This window comes from Oncorhynchus keta, chromosome 11 (genome assembly GCF_023373465.1).
Source record: "Oncorhynchus keta strain PuntledgeMale-10-30-2019 chromosome 11, Oket_V2, whole genome shotgun sequence".
NCBI lineage: Eukaryota > Metazoa > Chordata > Actinopteri > Salmoniformes > Salmonidae > Oncorhynchus > Oncorhynchus keta.
Window position 1 is genome coordinate 13320250 of NC_068431.1, and position 15326 is coordinate 13335575.

At 44.5% G+C, this 15326-nt stretch overlaps 1 long non-coding RNA gene across 1 annotated transcript in view; it reads right to left on the minus strand.

Annotated features, from left to right (window-relative positions):
- Positions 1-1248: 1248 nt before the first annotated feature.
- LOC127906250 (uncharacterized) overlaps positions 1249-15326 on the minus strand; it is a 38770-nt gene continuing 24692 nt past the window's right edge. The window contains exon 3 of the long non-coding RNA XR_008060670.1: positions 1249-1419. This is a non-coding gene — a long non-coding RNA (uncharacterized LOC127906250). The remainder of the gene's footprint in view (positions 1420-15326) is intronic.

A 15326-nucleotide genomic window follows, 5' to 3' on the forward strand; every position in this document is an offset into this window, starting at 1 on the left:
TCATCCATGGATCTACTGATGCACTGGCACTTCAGTGCACTTAAGAGGCAGGGTCAACTCAGTTAGTGAGGACAGGTCAGGATGGTGAGCACCAGACACAGCATCATTACACTCCTGTACTATTCATCTTCTACATGTAAGGGAAAGTATTCTGATCTAAAAACAAACCCACCGGGATGGGGACCGAGTCAGAACCTGTAGTAGAGGACTACAGTACAGGACTACAGTAGAGGACAACAGTAGAGGATTACAGTAGAGGACTACAGTAGAGGACTACAGTACAGGACTACAGTACAGGACTATGGTAGAGGACTACAGTAGAGGATTACAGTACAGGACTACGGTAGAGGACTACAGTACAGGACTACAGTAGAGGATTACAGTAGAGGACTACATTACAGGACTACGGTAGAGGACTAAAGTACAGGACTACAGTAGAGGACTACAGTAGAGGATTACAGTAGAGGACTACAGTAGAGGACTACAGTAGAGGACTACAGTAGAGGACTACAGTACAGGACTACAGTACAGGACTACAGTAGAGGACTACAGTAGAGGACTACAGTAGAGGACTACAGTAGAGGACTACAGTACAGGACTACAGTAGAGGACTACAGTAGAGGACTACAGTACAGGACTACGGTAGAGGACTACAGTAGAGGACTACAGTACAGGACTACAGTAGAGGACTACAGTACAGGACTACAGTAGAGGATTACAGTAGAGGACTACATTACAGGACTACGGTAGAGGACTAAAGTACAGGACTACAGTAGAGGACTACAGTAGAGGATTACAGTAGAGGACTACAGTATAGGACTACAGTACAGGACTAGAATCGAGGACTACAGTAGAGGTCTACGGTACATGACTGCGGTACAGGACTACAGTAGAGGACTATGGTAGAGGACTAAAGTACAGGACTACAGTAGAGGACTACAGTAGAGGATTACAGTAGAGGACTACAGTAGAGGATTACAGTAGAGGACTACAGTACAGGACTACGGTAGAGGACTAAAGTACAGGACTACAGTAGAGGACTACAGTAGAGGATTACAGTAGAGGACTACAGTATAGGACTACAGTACAGGACTAGAATCGAGGACTACAGTAGAGGTCTACGGTACATGACTGCGGTACAGGACTACGGTAGAGGACTATGGTAGAGGACTAAAGTACAGGACTACAGTAGAGGACTACAGTAGAGGATTACAGTAGAGGATTACAGTAGAGGACTAGAGGGTCAGTTTGTTATATCTGGAGTACTTCTCCTGTCCTATTCGGTGTCCTGTGTGAATCTAAGTGTGCGTTCTCTAATTCTCTCCTTCTCTCTTTCTTTCTCTCTCTCGGAGGACCTGAGCCCTAGGACCATGCCCCAGGACTACCTGACATGATGACTCCTTGCTGTCCCCAGTCCACCTGGCCATGCTGCTGCTCCAGTTTCAACTGGCCTGGGCCCTAGGACCATGTCCCAGGACTACCTGACATGAGGACTCCTTGCTGTCCCCAGTCCACCTGGCCATGCTCCTGCTCCAGTTTCAACTGTTCTGCCTTACTATTATTCAACCATGCTGGTCATTTATGAACATTTGAACATCTTGGCCACGTTCTGTTATAATCTCCACCCGGCACAGCCAGAAGAGGACTGGCCACCCCACATATGCTCTCTCTAATTCTCTCTTTCTTTCTCTCTCGGAGGACCTGAGCCCTAGGACCGTGCCCCAGGACTACCTGACATGATGGCTCCTTGCTGTCCCCAGTCCACCTGACTGTGCTGCTGCTCCAGTTTCAACTGTTCTGCCTTATTATTATTCGACCATGCTGGTCATTTATGAACATTTGAACATCTTGGTCATGTTCTGTTATAATCTCTACCCGGCACAGCCAGAAGAGGACTGGCCACCCCACATAGCCCGGTTCCTCTCTAGGTTTCTTCCTAGGTTTTGGCCTTTCTAGGAGTTTTTCCTAGCCACCGTGCTTTTACACCTGCATTGTTTGCTGTTTGGGGTTTTAGGCTGGGTTTCTGTACAGCACTTTGAGATATCAGCTGATGTACGAAGGGCTATATAAATAAATTGGATTTGATTTGATTTGATTTGACTACAGTAGAGGACTACAGTAGAGGATTACAGTAGAGGACTACAGTACAGGACTACAGTACACCTGATGTTACCAAGCTATGGCTGCATTAAGTTGTTTGTTGTTATGGATTGTGTTAGAAGTCCTGAATAACTTACTTGAATACACAAAATATTCTTCATGTTTTCAGTGGTTGTGTCAGGGTTGTGTGGTGGTGCATCATGCCTGCAGATTTCCCCTCCCCCACTAATCAAGATTCACGACCCAGCTCTAGCTTGTGCTGGAATGCACGTCCCCGCTCTTGCATGCGCAGGGCTCAGGGGGCCTCAGGCTGTGCTCCAGTACTAGTGTGCATGTACTAAAGGGCCTCCTGAAACTGGAACTAGCAAGATGTCAGCCCCCACGAATAGATGACTTTGAAAACAACAGTCGGCCATCTTGGAGGCTGTCTCTAGTTCTTATTATAGCTCAGCGGTTTTCCATAGGATGAGGAGAGCACTATCACAATCCACTGGTTTTAATGTCTATGGCTCGAGCGAACAGGGGACAGCTCCAGCGAGTGCACAGGCCAGTCGAGAGCGCAAATTAAACTTCAGCACTTGCAAGTGTGCCTTTGAGTGAGGTGAACGTCATTGTCACAGATCAAAAATAAATATTTCTTAAATAATACATGTAACAGTATAATTTTAAACCGTCCCCTCGCCCATACCCGGGCGCAAACCAGGGACCTTCTGCACACATCAACAACAGTCACCCTCGAAGCATCGTTACCCATCGCTCCACCAAAAGCCGCGGCCCTTGCAGAGCAAGGGGAACTACTACTTCGAGGTCTCAGGGCAAGTGACGTAACCGATTGAAACTCTATTTAGCGCACACTGCTAACTAAGCTAGCCGTTTCACATCCGTTACACTCACCCCCCTTTTGACCTTCCTCCTTTTTTCCGCAGCAACCAGTAATCCGGGTCAACAGCATCAATGTAACAGTATAATTTTAAACCGTCCCCTCGCCCATAGCCGGGCGCGAACCAGGGACCTTCTGCACACATCAACAACAGTCACCCACGAAGCATCGTTACCCATCGCTCCACAAAAGACGCGGCCCTTGCAGAGCAAGGGGAACTACTACTTCAAGGTCTCAGGGCAAGTGACGTAACCGATTGAAATGCTATTTAGCGCACACCGCTAACTAAGCTAGCCGTTTCACATCCGTTACATACACATACAACTGTAAGCAATTAAACGTGATTCAAATGTGTAAAAAAAAAACATTGTAACGCATCCAATTGTCCACCAGCAATAGTCTCTTGTCATTGTCAAGTTTTCACTCTCAATTTCTTAAATCACTCTCTTTCAAGTCTTGGAACCTTTGGGTTTGATTTCAAGCAGATGGGGGGCGGGCTTAAAGGCGGGTGCATCTAGATACCTTAGATAGGTCATTTTCACTGGTGTGATGGATGAACTAACTAATTCCTGCACTTGGCCATTTCAGTGTTGTGATTGGCTATTACAACCCTTGTTTGCGTGTCTTCAAACAGGTGCACTGCAGAGCTGTCTGTTTAGCTAGCATGCTAGCTAAGTAGTAAGCACCAGAAGACTTGGGAAACCAAGAATATTGATAGCCAAATTAATTTGGAATTAAATTCATACAGCTATAGGCTATACATTCAGTCGAGTGGAATCTACTTGCTTAAGTTAGCTAATTAATTACTTGTCAGACAGCAAAATACGTATGTTAAACGAAAAGCAGACAGTCAGCTCAAGCAAACACCATAAAATGAGTTCACTAATTGCAGCAGGATCCAATATTCAGGGTATAAAACCCAAGGACACACACACAGCACATGGGCATCTTGAATAAAATGAAGAGGAAAGGGAGAACCTGCTACCTGCTACAGTTCATCCAGTACATAACCAGTCCCATATAATACAATATAAACGGACATGAAGCTGATAAACCAGCTAAACTCAGTTTAACATGTCAGAATCAGCTTTATTAGCCAAATACATTTGCATGTACAGGAATTTGACTCTGTGAAATGGTTCTGCCACAATAAACAGAATATACAGACAGACGAAAAACAGGATATACAGACAAAAATATATAGACGCAGAATTTCCACATACAATATGTACACTATGAACACTGTAAGCAACATTACAAATTATGCATGTAAGAGATGTGGCAAAAAGAGCCATTTGCAGTTCTGTGTTAGTGCAGTGTGCATAGTCTGTGGATAAATAGTGCAGAGTGCATAGTCTGTGGATAAATAGTGCAGTGTGCATAGTCTGTGGATGAAAAGTGCATAGTGCAAAGTCTGTGGATAAATAGTGCAGAGTGCAAAGTCTGTGGATAAATAGTGCAGTGTGCATATTCTGTGGATAAATAGTGCAGAGTGCAAAGTCTGTGGATAAATAGTGCAGTGCGCATAGTCTGTGGATGAATAGTGCAGTGTGCATAGTCTGTGGAGAAATAGTGCAGAGTGCATAGTCTGTGGATAAATAGTGCAGTGTGCATAGTCTGTGGATGAAAAGTGCAGAGTGCAAAGTCTGTGGATAAATAGTGCAGAGTGCATAGTCTGTGGATAAATAGTGCAGTGTGCATAGTCTGTGGATAAATAGTGCAGAGTGCATAGTCTGTGGATGAATAGTGCAGAGTGCAAAGTCTGTGGATAAATAGTGCAGTGTGCATAGTCTGTGGATGAATAGTGCAGTGTGCATAGTCTGTGGATAAATAGTGCAGAGTGCATAGTCTGTGGATAAATAGTGCAGAGTGCAAAGTCTGTGGATAAATAGTGCAGTGTGCATAGTCTGTGGATAAATAGTGCAGTGTGCATAGTCTGTGGATAAATAGTGCAGAGTGCAAAGTCTGTGGATAAATAGTGCAGTGTGCATAGTCTGTGGATAAATAGTGCAGTGTGCATAGTCTGTGGATGAATAGTGCAGAGTGCAAATTCTGTGGATAAATAGTGCAGAGTGCAAAGTCTGTGGATAAATAGTGCAGTGTGCATAGTCTGTGGATGAATAGTGCAGAGTGCAAAGTCTGTGGATAAATAGTGCAGAGTGCAAAGTCTGTGGATAAATAGTGCAGTGTGCATAGTCGGTGGATGAATAGTGCAGTGTGCATAGTCTGTGGATAAATAGTGCAGAGTGCATAGTCTGTGGATGAATAGTGCAGTGTGCATAGTCTGTGGATGAATAGTGCAGTGTGCATAGTCTGTGGATAAATAGTGCAGTGTGCATAGTCTGTGGATAAATAGTGCAGAGTGCAAAGTCTGTGGATAAATAGTGCAGTGTGCATAGTCTGTGGATAAATAGTGCAGTGTGCATATTCTGTGGATAAATAGTGCAGAGTGCAAAGTCTGTGGATAAATAGTGCAGTGTGCATAGTCTGTGGATGAATAGTGCAGTGTGCATAGTCTGTGGATAAATAGTGCAGAGTGCATAGTCTGTGGATGAATAGTGCAGAGTGCAAAGTCTGTGGATAAATAGTGCAGTGTGCATAGTCTGTGGATAAATAGTGCAGTGTGCATAGTCTGTGGATAAATAGTGCAGAGTGCAAAGTCTGTGGATAAATAGTGCAGTGTGCATAGTCTGTGGATGAATAGTGCAGTGTGCATAGTCTGTGGATAAATAGTGCAGAGTGCATAGTCTGTGGATGAATAGTGCAGAGTGCAAAGTCTGTGGATAAATAGTGCAGTGTGCATAGTCTGTGGATAAATAGTGCAGTGTGCATAGTCTGTGGATAAATAGTGCAGTGTGCATAGTCTGTGGATAAATAGTGCAGTGTGCATAGTCTGTGGATAAATAGTGCAGAGTGCAAAGTCTGTGGATAAATAGTGCAGTGTGCATAGTCTGTGGATGAATAGTGCAGAGTGCAAAGTCTGTGGATAAATAGTGCAGTGTGCATAGTCTGTGGATGAATAGTGCAGAGTGCAAAGTCTGTGGATAAATAGTGCAGAGTGCAAAGTCTGTGGATAAATAGTGCAGTGTGCATAGTCTGTGGATGAATAGTGCAGTGTGCATAGTCTGTGGATAAATAGTGCAGAGTGCATAGTCTGTGGATGAATCGTGCAGAGTGAAAAGTCTGTGGATAAATTGTGCAGTGTGCATAGTCTGTGGATGAATAGTGCAGTGTGCATAGTCTGTGGATAAATAGTGCAGTGTGCATAGTCTGTGGATAAATAGTGCAGTGTGCATAGCCTGTGGATAAATAGTGCAGTGTGCATAGTCTGTGGATAAATAGTGCAGTGTGCATAGTCTGTGGATGAATAGTGCAGAGTGCAAATTCTGTGGATAAATAGTGCAGTGTGCATAGTCTGTGGATGAATAGTGCAGTGTGCATATGTAACGGATGTGAAACGGCTAGCTTAGTTAGCGGTGCGCGCTAAATAGCGTTTCAATCGGTTACGTCACTTGCTCTGAGACCTTGAAGTAGTAGTTCCCCTTGCTCTGCAAGGGCCGCGGCTTTTGTGGAGCGATGTGTAACGATGCTTCGAGGGTGACTGTTGTCGATGTGTGCAGTGGGTCCCTGGTTCGCGCCCGGGTATGGGCGAGGGGGACTGACGTAAAGTTATACTGTTACACATAGTCTGTGGATAAAGAGTGCAGTGTGCATAGTCTGTGGATGAATAGTGCAGAGTGCATAGTCTGTGGATAAATAGTGCAGTGTGCATAGTCTGTGGATAAATAGTGCAGTGTGCATAGTCTGTGGATAAATAGTGCAGAGTGCATAGTCTGTGGATAAATATTGCAGAGTGCATAGTCTATAGATAAATAGTGCAGTGTGCATAGTTTGTGGATAAATAGTGCAGAGTGCAAAGTCCATTGATGAGAGGATCACCGTGGACCAGGTAGCCGGTTGGTGAGGGCCACGGAGCATGAGAATAAACTGTTCAGGTGGCGTGAGGTTTTGGTTGTGACTGACCTGAACCATTTGCCAAAGGGTAGTGTGGAAGAGGGGGTGGAAGGTGTCGGCGATGATCTTTCCTACACTCTTCCTGGCCCAGGAGTCATGCAGGACCTGGGCAGAGGGCAGGTGGCAGCCAATGACCCTCTCAGCAGACTGAACAATCAGTTCCATTGATGGAGCAGGTGAGAATGGACTCGATGATGGTCGTTTAGAACTGAATCAGTACACAAAGTATTCAAAGGAGGACTGAGGCAAAACAACACCAGACATTCACCAAACATTGCGCTATGGATAACAAATTTGATTCATCGTAATTGTCGGATTGGGAACTAGCATTGTTTATCAATTACAGAATCCCAAAACATTTCAATTTGGCATTTGAAGTTTTATGTAATAAAGTCAGTTATACAGGAGTGAAATCGCATAGGGAGTCTCATCAGATCAGATGTTTTCAGCAAGCTAGAGCCATCTGTGGAAAGAACCCAAGTAGAACAAAGATATGTGCAAACATTCAACATAAGATTCCACCTAAAACAATGACATAAGCTCTGTCCCAATTAATCTCTGCTCAACTCCCCACTTCCTCTCTACTGGCATCCCTTCTGAAAAACTCATTGGAGGAGGTCTGAGGTGAGGAACATTGGGTCGTCTCCTCCAGTGGGGTTTTAGAAGGAGGTGCGATGGACAGTCCTTGTACCCATAGCTCTGTCTATTAATTTGAGAGTGGTTATATTTCTTTTTTGAGTCTTTAAGAAACACATAAATGAGAATACAAGTATGTTTAAGCATATATGACTGTTGGGAGTTCGGTGCCTTACCTTCAGCTTCCAGGTGCAGCAGAGCTGACACTCTAAAGAGGGAGTTGCATCAGAGGTCTCGACCACCCTCTGGTTGTCATCCAGTCAGATGTCTTGACCACCCTCTGGTTGTTCTCCAGTCAGATGTCTTGACCACCTTCTGGCTGTTCTCCAGACAGAGGTCTTGACCACCCTCTGGTTGTTCTCTAGACAGATGTCTTGACCACCCTCTGGTTGTTCTCCAGTCAGATGTCTTGACCACCCTCTGGTTGTTCTCCAGACAGATGTCTTGACCACCCTCTGGTTGTTCTCCAGTCAGATGTCTTGACCACCCTCTGGTTGTTCTCCAGACAGAGGTCTTGACCACCTTCTGGCTGTTCTCCAGACAGAGGTCTTGACCACCTTCTGGTTGTTCTCCATACAGATGTCTTGACCACCCTCTGGTTGTTCTCCAGTCAGATGTCTTGACCACCCTCTGGTTGCTCTCTAGACAGATGTCTTGACCACCTTCTGGTTGTTCTCCAGACAGAGGTCTTGACCACCCTCTGGTTGTTCTCTAGACAGATGTCTTGACCACCCTCTGGTTGTTCTCCAGTCAGATGTCTTGACCACCCTCTGGTTGTTCTCCAGACAGAGGTCTTGACCACCCTCTGGTTGTTCTCTAGACAGATGTCTTGACCACCTTCTGGTTGTTCTCCAGACAGAGGTCTTGACCACCCTCTGGTTGTTCTCCAGTCAGATGTCTTGACCACCTTCTGGTTGTTCTCCAGTCAGATGTCTTGACCACCCTCTGGTTGTTCTCTAGACAGATGTCTTGACCACCTTCTGGTTGTTCTCCAGTCAGATGTCTTGACCACCTTCTGGTTGTTCTCCAGACAGAGGTCTTGACCACCCTCTGGTTGTTCTCCAGTCAGATGTCTTGACCACCTTCTGGTTGTTCTCCAGTCAGATGTCTTGACCACCTTCTGGTTGTTCTCCAGACAGATGTCTTGACCACCTTCTGGTTGTTCTCCAGACAGAGGTCTTGACCACCTTCTGGTTGTTCTCCAGTCAGATGTCTTGACCACCTTCTGGTTGTTCTCCAGACAGATGTCTTGACCACCTTCTGGTTGTTCTCCAGACAGATGTCTTGACCACCTTCTGGTTGTTCTCCAGTCAGATGTCTTGACCACCTTCTGGTTGTTCTCCAGACAGATGTCTTGACCACCTTCTGGTTGTTCTCCAGTCAGATGTCTTGACCACCTTCTGGTTGTTCTCCAGTCAGATGTCTTGACCACCTTCTGGTTGTTCTCCAGACAGATGTCTTGACCACCTTCTGGCTGTTCTCCAGTCAGATGTCTTGACCACCTTCTGGTTGTTCTCCAGACAGATGTCTTGACCACCTTCTGGTTGTTCTCCAGACAGATGTCTTGACCACCTTCTGGTTGTTCTCCAGACAGATGTCTTGACCACCTTCTGGTTGTTCTCCAGACAGATGTCTTGACCACCCATCAAAAGAGGCAACTATGGATAATAATTTAGCCAAATAAGTGATAACACACAATGTGGGACTGAGCCCATCTGAGGACAGTGCAGATGCAAAATGTGGTAACAAATGACAGTACAAACAGCACAAACAGTCATTCTGTACCAAACTTTGCATCTGCACTGTTCTTCAAGTAAATGTGTTTCGGTAAAAAAAGTGTAAATTGTTCAAATTAGTCCTTGTGCATAAAGTTGTATGGCTTGTTTAACTTTGCAATCATTGGTTTTTGTTTGAAATACATTTTAAAGTGAAAAATCTGTTACCATGGAATTGCCTTGTACCAATCCATGCCAAATGTCAGTCAGTATGGCTCAATATTGAACAGCCTGCTTTCATCTAATGCCCAACTGACCTCGTGGAGAGCCATCCTCCTATAGGTTTTCACTTCATCCATTACCTACACTAGTCATATTGTTTAGCATTATAAACTGGATGGTTCGAGCCCTGAATGATGATTGGCTGACAGCCATGGTATATCAGATCGTATACCAGGGGTATGACAAAACATTTTTTTCTACTGCTCTAATTACAGTTTATACTAGCAATAAGGCACCTTGGGGGTTTGTGGTATATGGCCAATATACCACTGCTAAGGGCTGTTCTTAGGCGCAACGCAGTTATCACAACCCCTCAAGCCTTATTGCTTAATACATTCCTATCACATGCATTCAGTCGAGAATCATCTTCCTAACCAGAAATAGACAGCAGCTGGTCATCATCCTGTCAAAGTGACAAATGTCCTATGCACAATGCCTTCATACAGCGTCAAATAAATTAGAGGAACTCTCAGTACCAGTAATGGTTAAGTTACGGGAGTGATTGGTGGATGTCATGGTTACCCGCAGGAAGTCCCCAGAGTGCTGTGCATAGAGGAGAGACAAGATATCCAACTTGGAACAGAATGGACTCCTATTGCTCCTGTCTCTGTCAACTGAGCAGAGGACAACTTCACCACCACATATTAGTGACAGCGGACTTGCATGGAAAAAGGGATGGAGAGAAATGGAAATAGTCTGGGTAGCCATTTGATTAGCTGTTCAGGAGTCTTATGGATTGGGGGTAGAAGCTATTTAGGAGCCTCTTGGACCTAGACTTGGCGTTCCGGTACCTCTTGCCGTGCGGTAGCAGAAAAAACAGTCTATGAATAGGGTGGCTGGAGTCTTTGACAATTTTTAGGGCCGTCCTCTGACACCGCCTGGTATAAAGGTCCTGGATGGAAGGAAGCTTGGCCGGGGATGTTCTGGGCCGTACGCACTACCCTCTGTAGTGCCTTGCGGTCGGAGGCTGAGCAGTTGCCATACCAGGCGGGTATGCAACCTGTCAGGATGCTCTCGATGGTGCAACTGTAAAACCTTTTAAGGATCTGAGGACCCATGCTAAATCTTTTCAATCTCCTGAGAGGGAATAGGTTTTGTTGTGCCCTCTTCACGATTGTCTTGGTGTGCTTGGACCATGTTGGTTTGTTGGTGATGTGGACGCCAAGGAACTTGAAACTCTCAAACTGCTCCACTACAGCCCCATCGGTGAGAATGGGGGTGTGCTCGGTCCTCCTTTTCCTGTAGTCCACAATCATCTCCTTTGTCTTGATCACGATGAGGGAGAGGTTGTTGTCCTTGCACCATACGGTCAGGTCTCTGACCTCCTCCCTATCGGCTGTCTCATCGTTGTCGGTGATCAGGCCTACCACTGTTGTGTCATCGGCAAACTTAATGATGGTGTTGGAGTCATGCCTGGCCGTGCAGTCATGAGTGAACAGAGAGTACAAGAGGGGGCTGAGCACCCACCCCTGAGGGGCCCCCGTGTTGAGGATCAGCATGGCGGATGTGTTGTTATCTACCCTTACCACCTGGGGGCAGCCCGTCAGGAAGTCCAGGATTCAGTTGCAGAGGGAGGTGTTTAGTCCCAGGGTCCTTAGCTTAGTGATGAGCTTTGAGGGCCTATGGTGTTGAACGCTGAGCTGTAGTCAATGAATAGCATTCTCACATAGTTGTTCCTTTTGTCCAGGTGGGAAAGGGTAGTGTGGAGTGCAATTGAGATTGCATCATCTGTGGATCTGTTGGGGCGGTATGCAAATTGGAGTGGGTCTAGGGTTTCTGGGATAATGGTGTTTATGTGAGCCATGACCAGACTTTCAAAGCATTCCATGGCTACGGACGTGAGTGCTATGGGTCGGTAGTCATTTAGGCAGGTTACCTTCGTGTTCATGGGCACAGGGACTATGGTTGTCTGCTTGAAAAATGTTGGTATTACAGACTCAGACAGAGAGAGGTTGAAAATATCAGTGAAGACACTTGCCAGTTGGTCAGCGCATGCTTGGAGTGCACATGCTGGTAATCCATCTGACCCTGCGGCCTTGTAAATGATGACCTGTTTAAGGTCTTACTCACATCACCTGCGAAGAGTGTGATCACACAGTTGTCCGGAACAGCTGATGCTCTCATGCATGTTTCAGTGTTACTGGTGCTTCCTGCTTTAATTTCTCAAAGTATGCAGTTAGCAGTTTAGCTACAATATTGGCTACTTACTTGGCTCTTGGCTACACTTCCTCCTCAATCACAGCTCTCTTCCCCAGTGAGGGTCTTCGCTGTCTGTTCTCACCCTGCCTCTTCCACTTTCCTAACACCTTCCAAGTCCTCCTCCTTTACTAAATCCCTTTTCGACTTAATCTACAATGCTCTTTGTTAAACCAGAGACGGTAGAGAACAAAATCACATTTGGTTAAATCACAGGGTCAAACATTAGTAAGCTAGCTGGTTAGCTAACGTTAACTAGTTAGCTTCCTAGCTTGCTGGCGTTAACCTAGCTTGCCTCATCAATACCCCGGTAGGCTAAATAACTGCCTACTTCAGTTTCAATATTGAGATCATAGTTGGCTAGCTATCTAGTTGGTTGGTAAGCTTCTCTACTGAAAAACTATTCACCCTCTTCACTGTCAGACATCATTCACCTTTCAACATCCCCTTTCATCTTCTGTGGTTAAACTTTTGGTTAGAGAGCAGTCAAGCAGTGACTGAATTTAGAATTGGATAGACCATTTCGTTCCAGTTCTACGCTTGAATCGGATTTGACTCCATACATTGGCTCTACAGGTTCCCAGAGTGGACAGATAATGCATTGATGTTACAAGTCATTATACCACCCAGTGCTTAGTGATCCGCTGCTCTGTCCCCCGGTGGGTCAAAACAAGTGCACCCCACATCATGGTTGTGTGCAGTACAGAACGGAACTATAGGCTACACCAGTGGTTATAGGCCTGCATCTGTTTGCGTTTATTGCATTGGATAATTATATGGAGAGTTGAAATAATTGATCTCTTTAATATACTATAGTGATGCCTAATGCCTAAATAATCTAATTAATTATGATCTCAATTAACACAGTGTTAGCAAGTGCTTTTTAGTGTTGGCAAGTGTTTTTTTCTATTGTTATTGACATTGAGAGGAATAACCTATTCCTTTCCTTTGGCTTAAGACTAAAAACAGAGGCAGGCCTATCATGCTGGCCTGGACAAATTACACTACATGGCCAAAGGACAGTATCAATGCGTACTTTAGAAGTGTCTCATCTACTGTATCTCAGAAGGCAGAACCAGCCCTAGACAGGACTCCTCAATAATAATCACTAGATTTACTTCATAAAAAACAAATTATACTAATTCACCGCACATAGCATGGAGACTTAGTACTGACACTCACTCGGAAGTGGTTGGGAATGTGTAAGGTAGCTGATCACGCAGCAACCCAGACCCCTCTACTGTCAGAGATAACACACTGACAAAAAAATTAAAAATAAAATAAGACATTCAAAAAAACAAGTTAAGGGCGCTGTCCTGCAGCGCCAGAGAGCCTGGGTTCGCGCCCAGGCTCTGTCGTAACCGGCCACGACCGGGAGGTCCGTGGGGCTACGTACAATTGGCCTAGCATCGGGAGGGCTTGGCCAGTAGGGATGTCCTTGTCTCATCGCGCACCAGCGACTCCTGTGGCGGCCGGGCGCAGTGCGTACTAACCAAGGTTGCCAGGTGCACGGCTGGCTTCCGGGTTGGATGCGCGCTGCTGCTGAGGGGAGGACGGCTCATAATAATGGCTGGAATGGAGTCAATGGAATGGTATGGAAACCATGTGATTGATGTGTATGATACCATTCAATTGACTCCATTCCAGCCATTACTATGAGCCGTCCTCCCTTCAGCAGCTTCCACTGATATGGACTTATCTCAATATCACTTGTTGTGGATAATGCTTGAGATTTGAATACATTAACATGCGTGACATGGAATGTCTAGAGGAGTATCAATTCTCATTGATTTAAAAAAATGTCCCATTTAAGTCTACAGAAATTACTAAAGACCCAAATGTAAGTTTTATAATGGTAAAAGGAAACCTGGCACAATAAAGTCATTTTACTGAAATGTTAATGACCAAATGAAGACAACCCAGAGTTCATTAATGACCTTATACTAAAACTATAGCAATGTAACGGGAACATTATATGGGGGGATATTTTAACTGTGTGCTGAATGCAAGTCATCATCTTAACTATATCCTCTTCCTATCATGTCTAAGGTATTAAACCACAACATCAAAGAGAGGGGTCTGAAACTGAAAGACAATACACTTACTAATCTCACGTCCTATACTCATATTCAAGAATTCACTTTTTTATTGTAAACTCATTAACTGACTCAATGTAAATGCCTTCCTAGAATAATAATGAGCCATAGCACATTGTCTTTCACGTTTAAGCTCAAACCTCCTATGCTAATAACAAATACATGGTGATTCAACATAATGCTACTTGGAGACAAGCAGTTTACCTCATATCTCAACACACAGATAGACATGTTTTGGGAAATAAATGTAGATAATGCAATATGCCCAATTGTTGTCTGGGAAGCTCTTAAAGCATATATGAGATATTGTGTCCTTTTTTACTCTTCACATAATCAAAACAAGACCCATGAAGAATTAGAAATAATAGAACAGAAAATTCACAACTTAGAAAGAAAACACAGTTCAGATAGAAATGTTGACACCCTTCAACAGTTGAACACGTTGAAGCTTGAATATAACACAATAAACACCTGCTCTGCTGAGATTTCTGCCATGAAATCCATGCTACAATATGTTGAGCAAGGTGAATGAAAGTTCAGGGGAAATGCTTGCTTGGAAATTGAAGAAAGTGGATGAGGAACGTACCATCCAGAGCAGTCAACCATCATCAGCAGGGCTAGTTCGGAACATTTGAAAATGGATTTTAAAGAACTGCTTTTAACATTAAAAGACACCAAAAAACAGCCAATAATTTCAGGTCCAGTACCATCGTTGGACTATGGGTGTGAAAGATTCAGCAGACTGCTGGGATTATACATCTAGCTAAAAGACTACTGTAGCTCTGCTGGAGTCACTTTTATTTATAACTTTGACAACTTCTGGAAACAGAAGATACTCTACAGGAATGACAGAGTCCATCCAAATCATCTTCGGTCCTGGACTCTTTCCATGCGTTTCAAGGCTGCGTTGAAATGGTAAATGATCCAAGACCAGCTCTTTTTTAAAAACCTTTACTTAACAAGGCAAGTCAGTTAAGAACAAATTCTTATTTTCAATGACAGCCTAGTGGGTTAACTGCCTTGTTCAGGGGCAGAACGACAGATTATTACCTTGTCAGCTTGGAGATTCGATCTTCGGTTATAAGTCCAACTCTCTAACCACTAGGCTACCTGCCGCCCCAAATTAATCCCTACCATTGTGACAATGAGTCGTCATAATGCTGAATCAAATGTACATGATCTTAGGGACATTGGCAAACACAATGTAAGTAATTTAATTTATGTACCCCTAATTGCACTGAATACATGTGTTTATCCTACAGCTGTTGTAAGCAGTAATCATGAGCCTATAAACCAGAGTTACACTGTTGGCACTGAGGCGGTGTGCAATAGTAGGAAGACCACTTTATGCAGCTCACCCTGCACTATCAGCTCCAATGTAAATAGCATGAGTAAGTCTACCTCTGA